This window comes from Xenopus laevis, chromosome 6S, assembly GCF_017654675.1.
Source record: "Xenopus laevis strain J_2021 chromosome 6S, Xenopus_laevis_v10.1, whole genome shotgun sequence".
In the NCBI taxonomy this organism is placed as follows: domain Eukaryota; kingdom Metazoa; phylum Chordata; class Amphibia; order Anura; family Pipidae; genus Xenopus; species Xenopus laevis.
This window is the reverse complement of record NC_054382.1, coordinates 61,892,160-61,909,427: the sequence shown is the minus strand read 5'-3', so window position 1 is coordinate 61,909,427 and position 17,268 is coordinate 61,892,160. Positions and strand designations below refer to the sequence as shown.

Genomic DNA, 17,268 nt, shown 5'->3' with positions numbered 1-17,268 from the left:
TCACGTAATCACATACCAGGAACTAGACAAACTTGCTACAAACACAGCAATTGTAAGAAGCACACAATGGCTGGAGTAATTAAATCTTCATTTATTGAGAATAGTTAAAAACATAAATTCATCTCATGAATGTGATATGGACAGCATAGGTAAAAAGCTCTTGGCTAACAAGCCTAAGGCTAGGCCTACAGCTAATGAAAATATTACACTGCATTTTCTTCTCTGCTAGAGGAGAAAACATCCATTCCACCTGACATTGCCTAATGAATCTCTAAGTAACTTGCTTATAAGACTCAAAATGCAATATATAATTTTGATCTGACAATTAGTTTAAATAATTATAGTCCAATCATGCTTGCTTGTGTAAAGTCACTTCTTATTGACATGGTACAGTATTTACATAATTTTTGGTATGAAAAAATTTGACCTTCTTAAGGCACAGGTTGTGCAGCTTTTAACATGCCGTTAGAAATTAGAAACAGTCTTACTTGTGGATTAAAGAATCCTGTCATCCAGAACTAGTTAGGTCGGCCATCAAACAGCCAACTTTGAAACTGCTGATTCCTGTTTAAGAGCTCAGTAAACCAAAACCCAAGGTGGCGGATGCCCAGGAAATCTTATACCAGAGTTTTGGGATTCTGGCATCGTACATGTTATCTAGAGCATCTCACAAATCTTCTGACATAATAATGGTTCCTGGAAAAAGTACAATATTAATACTAGCTGCAATATTTCTTTAGACAGTTTTAAAAGTGTTCAATATGAGTTGATCTAAAAACCAATATATCTTTTTTTAGGGGGGGGGAAAGATCGTTATTAAGCTTCATATAAGAAAAATACAGTAAATGGTGATAGTTCAAAGGAAAATCTACACAGTGATATCATGTTTGTAACTTTTACTGGCCAATATAAAAGAGTGGAAAAACGGTGCAGTCACTATCCACTTTTTTATTTACGTGCCCCAACTGCAATTATACTAATCTAGCCAGAAAGACTTGCTTTAGGCACCTTTACAAAGCTCATTATATACAAACAGTACACCATAAACTTGTATGATGTTGTTTATAATTTCTTAAATGTAAATTTTAAAGTGAATTAGTGTAATATTCCCCACTTTTTTTACCACTGGTTAGCAACATTTTTCAGTCAAAGCACCCTCTAGCTTTAATAGAGGTTTACAAATATGGCAAGACAGTAATCATCATTCATTTCAATCATTTAACCATAGCTCCCAGAATAGCTATGACAGCAAATACAAATATATTCTGACTGCAGTAAGATTCATATACAGTCACTATTTATTGGTCCTGTAAGAGGCTGATTGGGCCTTTGGGTATCTGAAATGCCAGGGACTTTTGGTTCCTAGTCTGGACCTACTTGTTTTCATTCAAGCTGGTTTCTTAGGTATAGCAAAGAAACTTTTTTTCCACAGATTCCCTCTCCCCGGCACGGCACCCTGGGCTGGGGGGGGGGGGCATTATCATTTGATACATTTCTCAGTTTTCACTTTAGAGAGTCTAAGACATAACCTACTGAGCATGAGCTTGAAAATATAATTTTCAAAATATAAGCTACAAAATAAACATTTTTCCATGGGTTAATAATGGTTATTTTTCAATAATATGAGCCTTTTCAATGTAACATGTTATTTTCCAAACTATGACTGTAATATTCTCGTTATCAGGAACCTAAACGATGATGGGTACACTCAGATGCACAGGGAATCCCTGTGGGTTCCGGTGTTCACCGATGCCCTTTAGGGGCCCTGAGCTTTCTGCTGTGGAAACCAACAAGGAACGTGAGTAAAATTGAATGTCCGTAAATTAGTTACTGGCAGGATAAGAGAAGACATAGTCAAAATTCAGGCAAGGGGTCAAGGCAGGAGACAAGGATCGGAGTCAAAGTCAGGCGGGAGTCAAAACCAGGAGTACAAGTCACAAAATGAATGATTCGGCAGGAACAGAATACTGAAACGTGTTTGACTGCTCAAAACAGTCAGACACATTCTGATGGGTTGACAGAGGTACCAGGTTTAAATGAATTAATTTCTTGAAAACCTTTCTAAGTTTTGCAAAAATTAAACACCGTTTAAAGGCATACAGTGGAGTTCATTTATCAAAGCAAATTTGCACCTGGCCAGTAACCTGGGCAGCAACAAATTAGTGATTTGCCATGGTTGTCATGGATTACGAGCCATGTGCAAATTTGCCCAATGTTGATAAATTAGCCCAAGTACTGTGTTGCGTAAGTACTACAACTTCTAAATTGAGATGGTATTTCGACATCAGTTTTTTAACATCACCAAGGATCACATATCACCCGAAGGTGTTGCAATGTAACCTTGCAGCAGCCATGTCATGTTTAAAATAAAGAGATTTACAGCTGTATTTCATGGGGCCAAAACCTACAGGAAAAATGTGACTAGCTCTCTCCCAGTATAGCATAACAAAGCAGAAAATGGGATAAATTGTTGCCAGTGTATATTTTTCAATAAAATTGTAGCGGCATGTGAGTAGTATTCATATTCTATTAACACCTTTGCAACCACACAAGTTAGGTAAGGCTCTGAACTGTATATTTTGCAGTCCCACCTAAATCACCTAAATGGTTTTTCTATGATGTTTGTAAGTTTTTAATAATATGATATAGTACATTTTGATTTTTTTATACAAGTCTGAGTGTGCAATCCATAGATATATCTTTTTCTACCACCTAAATCAGAAACAGACTAATTTTATGGCATAACTGCTAATCATGCCTGAAAACTAAAAGACCAAACCTTGAATAAACAGGATTCACTGTGAAAAGTTGTATAAAAAAACCCAACAAGCAAAAGCTGTTGGGTTTTTATAAAAGTCAACAGGAATTGTCTCTAACAAGATTATTTTCCCAAAGCAAAAAAATAGTAAAGGGGCACGGTCGTTGTCAAGGTTTTTGGACAGAAGGCACAGTTCTTGGAATAGCGTAGTCAGGCAGGCCGGGTCGGTACGGGCAGAGTTCAAGCAAGGTCAGACAGGCAAGGGTCAATACCGGTAGAATCGTCAGGCAGGCAGGAGTCAGGATTAGCAGAGTTCAGGATAGTCAGGCAGGCAAGGGTCAATATTGGCAGAGTTCAGAGTAATCAGACAGAGAGGGATCAAAACCAGGAATCAAACATGATACAAACACACCCAGGATACTATCAAGTAGAACCTACAACGGGCAAGGAGGCCCCTTTAAACATTTAGAATTTCGTGCCAAAGCACCGTGACATCAGCACGCTGGCATGTAAATTGCCAAAGAGTGTGCCGTGTGCACCATAGGAGTCCCAGCACTAGAGGAACCAGGCGCACCACCAGAGGCGCGGCGGGCATCCCCTAGACCACCAGGGTGAGTTTTCATTACAATGAATAGCTGAACTATACAACCAAGATCTCATTTGCTTCAGAGAAGAGAAAGTCCTAGAAGCAAATATGAGAGAATTTTTGTTCATGTAGAGATATTTTAAAACCCCCTATAAAACCTGACCTTTACCAGCATTCACAGCAATAGAGCTTTCTGCATAAAGGTGCATCTGTTAACGGCTAAAGCACGTTTGGAACAACTGTGAATACTGTCAAGCCAGCTATCTGTCATTGCCTGCAGCCTGAGTCAGTGCTATAGAATGGCGGGGGTGTGCAATGTAAAATGACTAAAAGTTTCTTATCTCTCTCTTGCTTCTAGCCTGCTGGAGCCAACATCTCCTAGAAGCTAACAATATCAATAAACAGATGAACAGCCACAAGAATTTAGTCAAACTATGCACTAAATGCCATACTGCACACGTGTGTGTATATATATATATATATATATATATATATATATATATATATATAATCCAGTAAATGGACCCGCACTCGTTCATATTCAGTGAAATAAATGTGTCTTTATTCACAGGTTCATTTCCAACGTTTCAGTCCTCTCTGGGACCTTTTTCAAAAACTTTGACCAACGCACCACCATCGACTGAATTATATCCGGGAGGAGTGCGTTCACTGTACCGACATAATATATATATATATATATATATATATATATATATATATATATATACACTGTACATATATACATATACACTATATATATAGCATCCCGCAGTAAAACAGTTGTTTGTAACCCTCTCCACTTTCGTAAGACAAAAAATTCGCAGCGTGTCAAATTTTTTTTTGACGCCCATAGCTTTTAATGGGCACCAGCTACATTTTGCCAGCAGCAAATTTTTGCGAAACAAATCGGGTCAAATTCACCCAAGCCTAGATATGAGGAGTAAAGCACAGGGCTGAATCTAGGATAACTCCAAAGCACCTGGGCTGGGGAGACGGTGTGATAGTGGAATCGTTAACTATGAGGAAAGAGAATCATTTCAATTTTAGAGAGGTTTCATTTAAGGTACAGTAGCATTGTGTGGAGATAGCAGACAGACAGGAAGAGACCCAAATTAAGAGCTCTGGGTTGAGATCAGGAGAGGAGAGTATCGTCAGCATAGAGGTGGTAGTGGAAACCATATAAGTTAATTCGTTTGCAGAGGGAGGGAGTATAGAGAGAAAATAACAAGGTGTCCAGAGTCTTGAGGCACCCTAAAAGAGGTAGGGGAGAAGATAATACTACATTGTAAGAGACCCTGAAGGAACAATTAGTGAGGTAATAAGAGAACCAGCGAATGTAGTGTGGATTCGCACACCCTCCTTAACGATGAATAAAGATCTGCCTGGTGCACGTGGGTGGAGGCTTGGCAACCTCCCAATATAGCAATGTAGAAAAGCCACACGGCCACAAGGTCTGCATGAAAATTTCAGTGATTTATTGGTGCGGAGTGCAATGCAACGTTTCGGGGTAACCCCCTTTGTCAAGCATGACCCCCTTTGTCAAGCATATGCTTGACAAAGGGGGTTACCCCGAAACATTGCATTGCACTCCACACCAATAAATCACTGAAATTTTCATGCAGACCTGTGTGCCGTGAGGCTTTTCTACATTAATAAGAGAACCAGGACAGGGCCGTTTTGCAAAGGCCCAGTTAATGGAGGGACTGGAGAAGGTGAGGATGATCGATGGTGTCAAGTATTTTTGGCATTGGCTGTTAAAGTTAGCTGGGTTAGGGCAGTTTCAGTGGAATTTTGTTGCCTAAGTTATTGTCAGAGAGGAATAGTGTTAGTCGGTTATAGACTAGGCACTCAAGACATTTACTGATGAAAGGTAGCAGAGCAATAGTAAGTAAGTTAGGTTGAAAAAAGACACAGCTCCATCAAAGTCAACCTTTTAAACCTATATATAACCTGCCTAACTGCTAGTTGAAAAACCAATATAACGCCTGTCAGGAGAAACCTGAATCAATGGCAGCTTAGTCAAGCCTAAAATAACCTCAAAGGAGCTATAATAAACACCAAGGTAGTGTAAAACCAGAAGGAGGATAAAAACATAAATTAATTAACATTACCAATTAATTAATTAACATTACCATTCCCTTTTAAAAACAATTATGAAAAATGATATTTTGCCACTTTATTTGCATGTTTGCAATGGCCCCTTGAAATAACCTATATTTACTCACTTCCAACACTAGTACTGTAAACTGATAATTGCAGTTCACCATTACAATGACTGCACTGCCTATAACCAATAAAAAATCAGTTAAACTACAGCACATTACAGATTTATATACAGTTCAAAGGTTATTGTCCTAAAATTTAATGGAAGAAAGTGCCATATGTCCCTAAACAATATACTTCTGTGGTGTGCTGGCAACACTTTGATTCATTTGGATTAGAGACGAAATCAACAGATTACCAAATGCTCCAGCTGTCCCTTGCAGTCACTATTTCCCTACCCCACTAAATCTAATCCTTCTAAATGTTCAGTGTGGGTGGCAAAGGAATGAAGGGATGTTCTCCAGCAGAGATTTTCCTTTTGTGCATGTGCTTGTCAGTTTAATGCCCACAAGCTATCACGAAGGACAGAAATCTCTAGAAAAAAATATATGCAATCCAAAAATCAGACAGGGCTTCTCAAATATATCTGCTAACGTTAATATTTGACTGCTGACAGCATATGTTCTATTTTTTCCAGAAAGGAGTGAGTGATAAATGCAGTTTTCCTTTACAATGCTAAAGAATGTATATAATTACTGTATGTATATAAATAAAGTTGGAAACTCATTTATTTAAATTCAGTATTGCATTATAGTTTATTTTCCAAAACACACCTGCTTAGCAGCTTGGTAGTCATCAAAAATTAGCATATAGAAAATAGACAGATCTTTTCACAGGGATGTCTGACCTCAGTGACAGTGCCTCCTGTCATAGCACACTCAGTTCCTGTCTGTCTGCATGTCGCCATTCAGCAAGCAGCAACACAAACATTCTGGATAACATGTCCCATAGCTGTGCATATATATATATATATATATATATATATATAGAAAGCACAAAATTGGTCTCTCGCACACCTTCGAATGATGAAGTACCAGGTGCTGCTGCTGTGTCAAATATTCAGAAATCCATCAGTAGAAAGCAGCGCACACTGGAATTTTTAAAAGTTTAATTTATTTATCAAAATTTTAAAAATTTTACATGTATTGACGTTTCGGTCCTGGTCTTGGACCGTTCTCAAGATACACTTACAGGGGAATGTAATAAAAGTCGCAAAGAGCAAAACAATTCGCACCAATAAGACTAAAAATCCACATCTCGCAATGTAATTTTGTTCCTTAAACTGATATTGCATTGCGAATTTTAATTGCGCATTGCGAATTTTAATTGCGCACTCATAAGAAGTGCTTGAAGGTGTCGTAATCTTTTGGAGCAAACATAACGACTTTTTCAGTAAGAAGTTTTATTACATTGACTGCGCATTGGCGCAAACTATAAAATTCGCAAACGGTCTTTCACTGTCGGAAGTGGTCGCTAAACAGTTTCCGGGCTCGCAAAAGCTATATTAAATTCACACAAAGCAAAATTTGTTCGCGCAAAGGCATAACTTTTCGCATTGCGAATAGTTTTTCCGTTAGCGATTTTTATTACATTCCCCCGCATGTGTTTAAAACTGGGATTTTATACCCTCCTCTATCACCAAACAGGAAGTGAAATCACCAACACACATCACACAAGGACATAGGAAATAGCTATCACCCCACTGAGTGCTGTTCATTCGCTATTTGCAACAAAGTTGCTCATCTGGATCCTTTTTTGGCAATATATTATAAAAACATAGTTGCGCATTTGTATCGATTCATCCCTTATGATACTATAACAGCAGCCCAGTAAGGTATTATACGTCAAACCTAATGTCCCATAAAACAAAAATGCAAAACATAGCAAGATCATAATAAATGTACATAAACATAAACATCATCTCTGATTAAGGAAGCAAGTAAGGGACAACTGTTCATTAAGACCATTCGGCGCCATAGTATTAAGCTTTTTTATCCAAAAACATTCTCTCTGCAAAAGTAGTTTGGACCTGTCGCCTCCTCTCCGAAGGGGCGGTATATGGTCTATGCCAATATATTTAAACGTGGGTAAACGGTGTCCCTTATCCAAAAAATGTTTGGCCACAGGTTTAGTTGTACGATTGTCCCTAAAGGCAGTGCTTATAGCCGAGCGGTGGGCATCCATCCGGAGCCGCAAAGTAAGATCAGTCTTTCCCACATAGGAAAGACCGCACGGGCAGGTGATTAAATAAATGACATGAGTAGTAGTGCAAGTGATGTGGGATCTAATAGCAAATCGTCTCCCCGTGTGGGGGTGTGTGAAACTCTGACTAGGATACATATACCGACAAGATGTACAAGTGGGACATCTAAAACATCCCATCTTCCTGTTAGCCAGCCATCCTCTCTGTACCTGTTGATAACTCGAAATAGGATCTGTCTTAACTAAAAGGTTGTGCAAACTCACACCTCTTTTATAGGCCATCAAGGGGGGACTGTTTATCACTGATTTCAATCCATTATCCGCCTGTAAAATATTCCAATTTTTATGTACAACTTTTTTGATTCTTCCAGAAACCCCAGAAAATCGTGAGGAAAAGACGAGTCTATTAAGGGCCCGATCATTCTGTTCACCTTCCATTACCTTCCTTTTGGCCTTATAGAGGGCTTGTTTAAGCAACCTGCGTGGGTATCCCCTAACTCGAAATCTGTCCTCCATCGCTTTAAGTTGTATAGCTCTAGTGTCTTCAGAGGAGTTATTACGTAAAACCCTACAGAACTGAGAAATGGGAAGAGAAATTTTCATAGTTTCTGGATGCTGGCTTTTAAACTGTAACAAAGTATTCCGATCTGTGGCTTTTCTATACAAAGAATATTCAAATTTGTCACCATTTCGGCTTATTTCTACATCTAGAAATTGTATACGGTCAGTACTGGTCGTGGCGGTAAATTTCACAGGACCCCCCAAATTATTTAAATGGGTAACCATGGACATGAAGGATACTTCACTGCCCTTCCACACAATCAATATGTCGTCTATGTAGCGTCTAAAAAATAAAAGACTAGTCCCATACTCAGGCATGATGTTATTTTGCTCAAATTGATGCATAAAAAGATTAGCATATGCAGGTGCCATGGCCGCTCCCATCGCGGTACCTGACACCTGCATATAATAGTCATGTTCAAATCTGAAATAATTCAAAGTGAGACACATATGGAGTAATTGCATGACGCATTCAATGTTAGGACCTGAATAAGGATCATATTGTGTAATTGATCGACGGACAGACTCCACCCCCAAGCCATGGGGAATGCAGGTATATAGATTAACTACATCCATACTGGCTAGTGTGATTATCTCATCTGGATTGATCCGAAAGTCGTTAATCAGGCTTAGTAAATGTGGGGTGTCCCTCAGGTAAGTAGGGGTGGCTTGAACAATAGGTTGCAATATATTATCAATAAATATTCCAACAGGATGGAGAAGGCTGTCTCTACTGGAAACGATCGGACGTCCAGGAGGTGCTAAAGGATTTTTATGCACCTTGGGCAAGGTATATAAAACAGGACACTTTGGAAAATCCATAGTTAAAAAAGATCTTAATTCGTCAGATATAAATCCATTCTCAAATGAAAATTTAATATATTGATCCACCTGTTTTTTAAATTGGTTCACAGGATCCCCCTTGAGCAACTTATAAACATGCGCATCAGAAAGTTGTCGTACAATTTCATTGTGGTAATCCACATAATTAAGTAGTACAATGCCCCCACCTTTATCAGCGGGGCGTATCACAATATTGTTATCACTGGACAGAGATTTGATCGCTGCAGTTTCTGCTTTAGTTAAATTATTCAAGGAAGCCTGTGAACCAATTATGGGTCCCACCTCATTGTCAACACTTTGCTTAAACAATTTTATAGCCTGATTAGTCACTGGCGGATTAAATAAACTCTTTAATCTCAAATTGGTAGTAGGGGCTGTGGAAGAACCATCCCTGTAAATATCTTTTAAACATAACAATCTGCAAAACTTAAAAAAGTCAATGTCCCAATCGAACTGTTTCAAGGCAGAAGTGGGAACAAAAGTCAATCCCTTCTTGAGAAGACTCATTTCACCCTCAGACAACGAATGTTGGGACAGGTTAAAGATTGGGATCTCTAAATCCTGCGATCTTTTCCCCTTTTGGCCTCTCCTCGTACGGCACTTCTTGTGATGCCCCTTCCCGTAGGTGGCCTGCCCGAATCTACCGGAGTATTGGCTAAAAAAGGGGGGTCATCGTGTATGTCCCTTACTTCCCGCGGATTAGGTTTAGAAAGTACATTACCAGTGGTTGTTTCATCGGGTTCGGAGTCGCCTGAGCTGGCATCCACAGAGTTCAAAGGACGAGTAAGTTTAACTCGTTTACGCCACCGTGGCCGCTGTGTTCCAAAAGCTCCGTCCTTCTCACCAGTAAGCCACCGGTAAACCCGGAAGCCGGTGTAATCTTCGTTCACCCGGCGAAGTTTCTCTCTTTTGAACCGTAGTAACTCCTGCTTGTACTTCTCGACCTGCATTCTGGCGCGTGTGAATGGTTCGCATGTCTCAGCAGCTTGGACCGCAACTCCGTGTTGCGTTTCAAATGCGGCAAGGGATTTCCGGCTCCTGGTTAATTCCCCTGAGACCTCCTCTATGACAAGCACCATGAGGTCTAGGGAGCAGCGATTAAGCACACCAATCCATTTCTTGCAAAATTCTGGATTAGACCTGCCAATGGTCGGAACATTGCGTATTCTAAAGCCACGGGGAATTCTCTTGGAGCGATAGTAATCTGAAAGGAATAAGCCATGAAGATCAAGGTCTATTTCTTTCTTTTTCATCCTCTCCCAATCTTGTGAAATGTCCACATCCGATAGTTTAAAAGGTAACTCAGTATGATTATGGTGCCACAAAACACGCTCCGCATCAGCTTCCGTAACATGCCAAGTTTCTGCATAGTCGCCTTGAAAATGTGTTTTGTCGATAAATTCATCCATAATTATTTAATTCAAATGTACATAACAAATTAAGGGTGCGTAGACCGAGTATAGGACTTATACCAATATCTAGAAAGCACAAAATTGGTCTCTCGCACACCTTCGAATGATGAAGTACCAGGTGCTGCTGCTGTGTCAAATATTCAGAAATCCATCAGTAGAAAGCAGCGCACACTGGAATTTTTAAAAGTTTAATTTATTTATCAAAATTTTTAAAATTTTACATGTATCGACGTTTCGGTCCTGGTCTTGGACCGTTCTCAAGATACACCATGTGTTTAAAACTGGGATTTTATACCCTCCTCTATCACCAAACAGGAAGTGAAATCACCAAGACACATCACACAAGGACATAGGAAATAGCTATCACCCCACTGAGTGCTGTTCATTCGCTATTTGCAACAAAGTTGCTCATCTGGATCCTTTTTTGGCAATATATTATAAAAACATAGTTGCGCATTTGTATCGATTCATCCCTTATGATACTATAACAGCAGCCCAGTAAGGTATTATACGTCAAACCTAATGTCCCATAAAACAAAAATGCAAAACATAGCAAGATCATAATAAATGTACATAAACATAAACATCATCTCTGATTAAGGAAGCAAGTAAGGGACAACTGTTCATTAAGACCATTCGGCGCCATAGTATTAAGCTTTTTTATCCAAAAACATTCTCTCTGCAAAAGTAGTTTGGAATATTTAACACAACAGCAGCACCTGGTACTTCATCATTCGAAGGTGTGCGAGAGACCAATTTTGTGCTTTCTAGATATTGGTATAAGTCCTATACTCGGTCTACGCACCCTTAATTTGTTATGTACATTTGAATTAAATAATTATGGATGAATTTATCGACAAAACACATTTTCAAGGCGACTATGCAGAAACTTGGCATGTTACGGAAGCTGATGCGGAGCGTGTTTTGTGGCACCATAATCATACTGAGTTACCTTTTAAACTATCGGATGTGGACATTTCACAAGATTGGGAGAGGATGAAAAAGAAAGAAATAGACCTTGATCTTCATGGCTTATTCCTTTCAGATTACTATCGCTCCAAGAGAATTCCCCGTGGCTTTAGAATACGCAATGTTCCGACCATTGGCAGGTCTAATCCAGAATTTTGCAAGAAATGGATTGGTGTGCTTAATCGCTGCTCCCTAGACCTCATGGTGCTTGTCATAGAGGAGGTCTCAGGGGAATTAACCAGGAGCCGGAAATCCCTTGCCGCATTTGAAACGCAACACGGAGTTGCGGTCCAAGCTGCTGAGACATGCGAACCATTCACACGCGCCAGAATGCAGGTCGAGAAGTACAAGCAGGAGTTACTACGGTTCAAAAGAGAGAAACTTCGCCGGGTGAACGAAGATTACACCGGCTTCCGGGTTTACCGGTGGCTTACTGGTGAGAAGGACGGAGCTTTTGGAACACAGCGGCCACGGTGGCGTAAACGAGTTAAACTTACTCGTCCTTTGAACTCTGTGGATGCCAGCTCAGGCGACTCCGAACCCGATGAAACAACCACTGGTAATGTACTTTCTAAACCTAATCCGCGGGAAGTAAGGGACATACACGATGACCCCCCTTTTTTAGCCAATACTCCGGTAGATTCGGGCAGGCCACCTACGGGAAGGGGCATCACAAGAAGTGCCGTACGAGGAGAGGCCAAAAGGGGAAAAGATCGCAGGATTTAGAGATCCCAATCTTTAACCTGTCCCAACATTCGTTGTCTGAGGGTGAAATGAGTCTTCTCAAGAAGGGATTGACTTTTGTTCCCACTTCTGCCTTGAAACAGTTCGATTGGGACATTGACTTTTTTAAGTTTTGCAGATTGTTATGTTTAAAAGATATTTACAGGGATGGTTCTTCCACAGCCCCTACTACCAATTTGAGATTAAAGAGTTTATTTAATCCGCCAGTGACTAATCAGGCTATAAAATTGTTTAAGCAAAGTGTTGACAATGAGGTGGGACCCATAATTGGTTCACAGGCTTCCTTGAATAATTTAACTAAAGCAGAAACTGCAGCGATCAAATCTCTGTCCAGTGATAACAATATTGTGATACGCCCCGCTGATAAAGGTGGGGGCATTGTACTACTTAATTATGTGGATTACCACAATGAAATTGTACGACAACTTTCTGATGCGCATGTTTATAAGTTGCTCAAGGGGGATCCTGTGAACCAATTTAAAAAACAGGTGGATCAATATATTAAATTTTCATTTGAGAATGGATTTATATCTGACGAATTAAGATCTTTTTTAACTATGGATTTTCCAAAGTGTCCTGTTTTATATACCTTGCCCAAGGTGCATAAAAATCCTTTAGCACCTCCTGGACGTCCGATCGTTTCCAGTAGAGACAGCCTTCTCCATCCTGTTGGAATATTTATTGATAATATATTGCAACCTATTGTTCAAGCCACCCCTACTTACCTGAGGGACACCCCACATTTACTAAGCCTGATTAACGACTTTCGGATCAATCCAGATGAGATAATCACACTAGCCAGTATGAATGTAGTTAATCTATATACCTGCATTCCCCATGGCTTGGGGGTGGAGTCTGTCCGTCGATCAATTACACAATATGATCCTTATTCAGGTCCTAACATTGAATGCGTCATGCAATTACTCCATATGTGTCTCACTTTGAATTATTTCAGATTTGAACATGACTATTATATGCAGGTGTCAGGTACCGCGATGGGAGCGGCCATGGCACCTGCATATGCTAATCTTTTTATGCATCAATTTGAGCAAAATAACATCATGCCTGAGTATGGGACTAGTCTTTTATTTTTAGACGCTACATAGACGACATATTGATTGTGTGGAAGGGCAGTGAAGTATCCTTCATGTCCATGGTTACCCATTTAAATAATTTGGGGGGTCCTGTGAAATTTACCGCCACGACCAGTACTGACCGTATACAATTTCTAGATGTAGAAATAAGCCGAAATGGTGACAAATTTGAATATTCTTTGTATAGAAAAGCCACAGATCGGAATACTTTGTTACAGTTTAAAAGCCAGCATCCAGAAACTATGAAAATTTCTCTTCCCATTTCTCAGTTCTGTAGGGTTTTACGTAATAACTCCTCTGAAGACACTAGAGCTATACAACTTAAAGCGATGGAGGACAGATTTCGAGTTAGGGGATACCCACGCAGGTTGCTTAAACAAGCCCTCTATAAGGCCAAAAGGAAGGTAATGGAAGGTGAACAGAATGATCGGGCCCTTAATAGACTCGTCTTTTCCTCACGATTTTCTGGGGTTTCTGGAAGAATCAAAAAAGTTGTACATAAAAATTGGAATATTTTACAGGCGGATAATGGATTGAAATCAGTGATAAACAGTCCCCCCTTGATGGCCTATAAAAGAGGTGTGAGTTTGCACAACCTTTTAGTTAAGACAGATCCTATTTCGAGTTATCAACAGGTACAGAGAGGATGGCTGGCTAACAGGAAGATGGGATGTTTTAGATGTCCCACTTGTACATCTTGTCGGTATATGTATCCTAGTCAGAGTTTCACACACCCCCACACGGGGAGACGATTTGCTATTAGATCCCACATCACTTGCACTACTACTCATGTCATTTATTTAATCACCTGCCCGTGCGGTCTTTCCTATGTGGGAAAGACTGATCTTACTTTGCGGCTCCGGATGGATGCCCACCGCTCGGCTATAAGCACTGCCTTTAGGGACAATCGTACAACTAAACCTGTGGCCAAACATTTTTTGGATAAGGGACACCGTTTACCCACGTTTAAATATATTGGCATAGACCATATACCGCCCCTTCGGAGAGGAGGCGACAGGTCCAAACTACTTTTGCAGAGAGAATGTTTTTGGATAAAAAAGCTTAATACTATGGCGCCGAATGGTCTTAATGAACAGTTGTCCCTTACTTGCTTCCTTAATCAGAGATGATGTTTATGTTTATGTACATTTATTATGATCTTGCTATGTTTTGCATTTTTGTTTTATGGGACATTAGGTTTGACGTATAATACCTTACTGGGCTGCTGTTATAGTATCATAAGGGATGAATCGATACAAATGCGCAACTATGTTTTTATAATATATTGCCAAAAAAGGATCCAGATGAGCAACTTTGTTGCAAATAGCGAATGAACAGCACTCAGTGGGGTGATAGCTATTTCCTATGTCCTTGTGTGATGTGTGTTGGTGATTTCACTTCCTGTTTGGTGATAGAGGAGGGTATAAAATCCCAGTTTTAAACACATGGTGTATCTTGAGAACGGTCCAAGACCAGGACCGAAACGTCGATACATGTAAAATTTTAAAAATTTTGATAAATAAATTAAACTTTTAAAAATTCCAGTGTGCGCTGCTTTCTACTGATGGATTTCTATATATATATATATTCGTCCAACCAGATCACACCATGTATAAAATATAGCCTTTATTTAGCTTGTTAAAATGTAGCAAAAAAGTGACATTCTTAGTATCAAAAGTAATAGCGTCATTTGTAGCAAGACACTTATCTTTAGGAAGTCCAATATAAACGCTCAATTTGCCCACACTCACGCTTCCTTGTCAGGCGGAGCTTACGTGAGCTCCGCCTGACAAGGAAGCTAACGATTTGTGCAATGGAGTCCTACACGCTGCTACACGAGAAATACGCTTGAGAAAGGGAACTGACGCTTCCCGAAACGTCGCGTGAGTGTGGGCAAATTGAGCGTTTATATTGGACTTCCTAAAGATAAGTGTCTTGCTACAAATGACGCTATTATTTTTGATACTAAGAATGTCACTTTTTTGCTACATTTTAACAAGCTAAATAAAGGCTATATTTTATACATGGTGTGCGATCTGGTTGGACGAATATAGTATGAGAAGCGGAATTACTCACCGCCATTGAGATCAGCACCCTATACTCCAGTATTGACAAAGAACCCTGTGCATTAGTGCATCACAATTGTTGGAATTGTATATATATATATATATATATATATATAGCGGTCTACCACCCATGAGGCGAGTTGAGGCTGTCGCCTCAGACGGCAGTGCCCCACTATGTACCAGGGGTCGGCAAAAATGCCGCTCCTGGTACTTTAAGTGTAGAATTTCCGGTTTTCAAACCGGAAATTCAGCTCTTCTGGCGCAGAGAGCGCAGTTAGGCTCTCTGCGCTAGCATCCTGGCCCTCTCTGCCGCCCTCGTGGACCCCACTGGACCCCCTCAGGCGCAAAAAGGTAAGCGCATGGGGGACGGGGTGGCAGCAACTGCTGCTGCCTCAAGCGGCAGAGGGGCCAGGATCGCCCCTGTATACACCTTTGTTCAACTGCAACTTGCTTAAAAATTGTGTTTTGTCTTTCATTGTTCTTCTTTTGTTCATTTTATTCCAACCTGAATCCCTTTTGTCCCCTGGAATAACATATATTTGCTCATGTTGGGGGGAAAAACACGGCTTTGATAACCGTTATGAAGGTGCAGACAGAACCTGAATACATTGCCAGTGGTTACTGGAGTGCGGCAACCAGTAGAATTACCATAAGCTTCTGTCAAACAGACAAATGTCTGAGATCCGATGTACGGTGAAGGAAGAAGCCTGTGTGCTTTGGTTGTGAAGTACTGGATGTAAGATGAGTTTTACTGAACATGATAATACTCAGCAAAACAATTACTTTTCTCAGCTGGGAACAAAAAGAATACTGACAAAGCAGGGCCTGACAGTTTCATCTACAATACTGCAATCACCCAACCACCTATATTTGTCAAACTGTTGTTCTCATCATTTCACTTCTATTATGATTGCTGCAATTAGATTTTTCATTACAAAGAACATCAATCACTGCATCATTTCTACAGAGCAAACATTTTTTATTTTTTGGTTACAGGGCAAAATCATTTAAACATTTGATTCCATCCAACAAGCTATAAATTATGCCATTTGGTCTCCATATACTGTATTTTATACACCTCATTTCATGCAGATGTTAACAGGCAACTTTGTCTAGTATTTGTCTTTATAAATTAACAAAACTGTATTACAAATGCAATAAGCAAATTATTTTGTCTTGCACTGACATGCACTCAATAGAACATTTATTAAGTAGTGTAGGGCTTAGCAAATATATATTTTCTATTTAAAGGACAGTAAAGGTCATGCTCAAAGTAATATTTCATATTAACAATTTACTGGAAGAACAAGAAGATCTACTCAGGGTATAAAGAGAAATAATGTGATTTTTTCAGCATGCTTTTATACAGTATATTGAGCTTGTAACATGTGCTAATGACATACACACTGTAAAGTAAAAGTATATTGACATGAAAGCTTTTTAGAATGATTGCCATTGTTAGTTTTCTAAAGGGTAAGGGCAGAACTCTATAGAGACTGTGATTGTCCTAGATAATCATAAACTAGAATAAGGCCCAGGGAACAGGCTCAATTGTCAGTTAGAATTAAGGCATTGCTGAGGAACAAAAAACTTTGTGCAGCTGTATAGAATATCCAATATAGTTCATGGAAAACAACACTTATCACTAAGGCATACTCAAAATGCAAAATGTCAGAAGACCAAATACATATAGCAACAATTGTATGAGATTTTACTCAGAATCAAACTGTTGCATTAAACTGACCACATTGCTGAAATAGTTTCTTGCCTGTAATAATTTTTAGGATGCAGAGATTATTGCAAAATATTAAAATGTAATATGTTTGTCTGGCTGAAATAAGACACTTTTTAAATATAATCAATTAAAAATTATGTACCAGTTAGTTAGTAATCAAGTTAATCTTCACTCTCTCCCCTAAGCAACCTATCC

General features: G+C 39.5%; 1 pseudogene; it reads right to left on the bottom strand.

Annotated features, from left to right (window-relative positions):
• Positions 1-431: 431 nt before the first annotated feature.
• Positions 432-17,268, bottom strand: part of LOC108719707 — a 218,233-nt pseudogene continuing 201,396 nt past the window's right edge.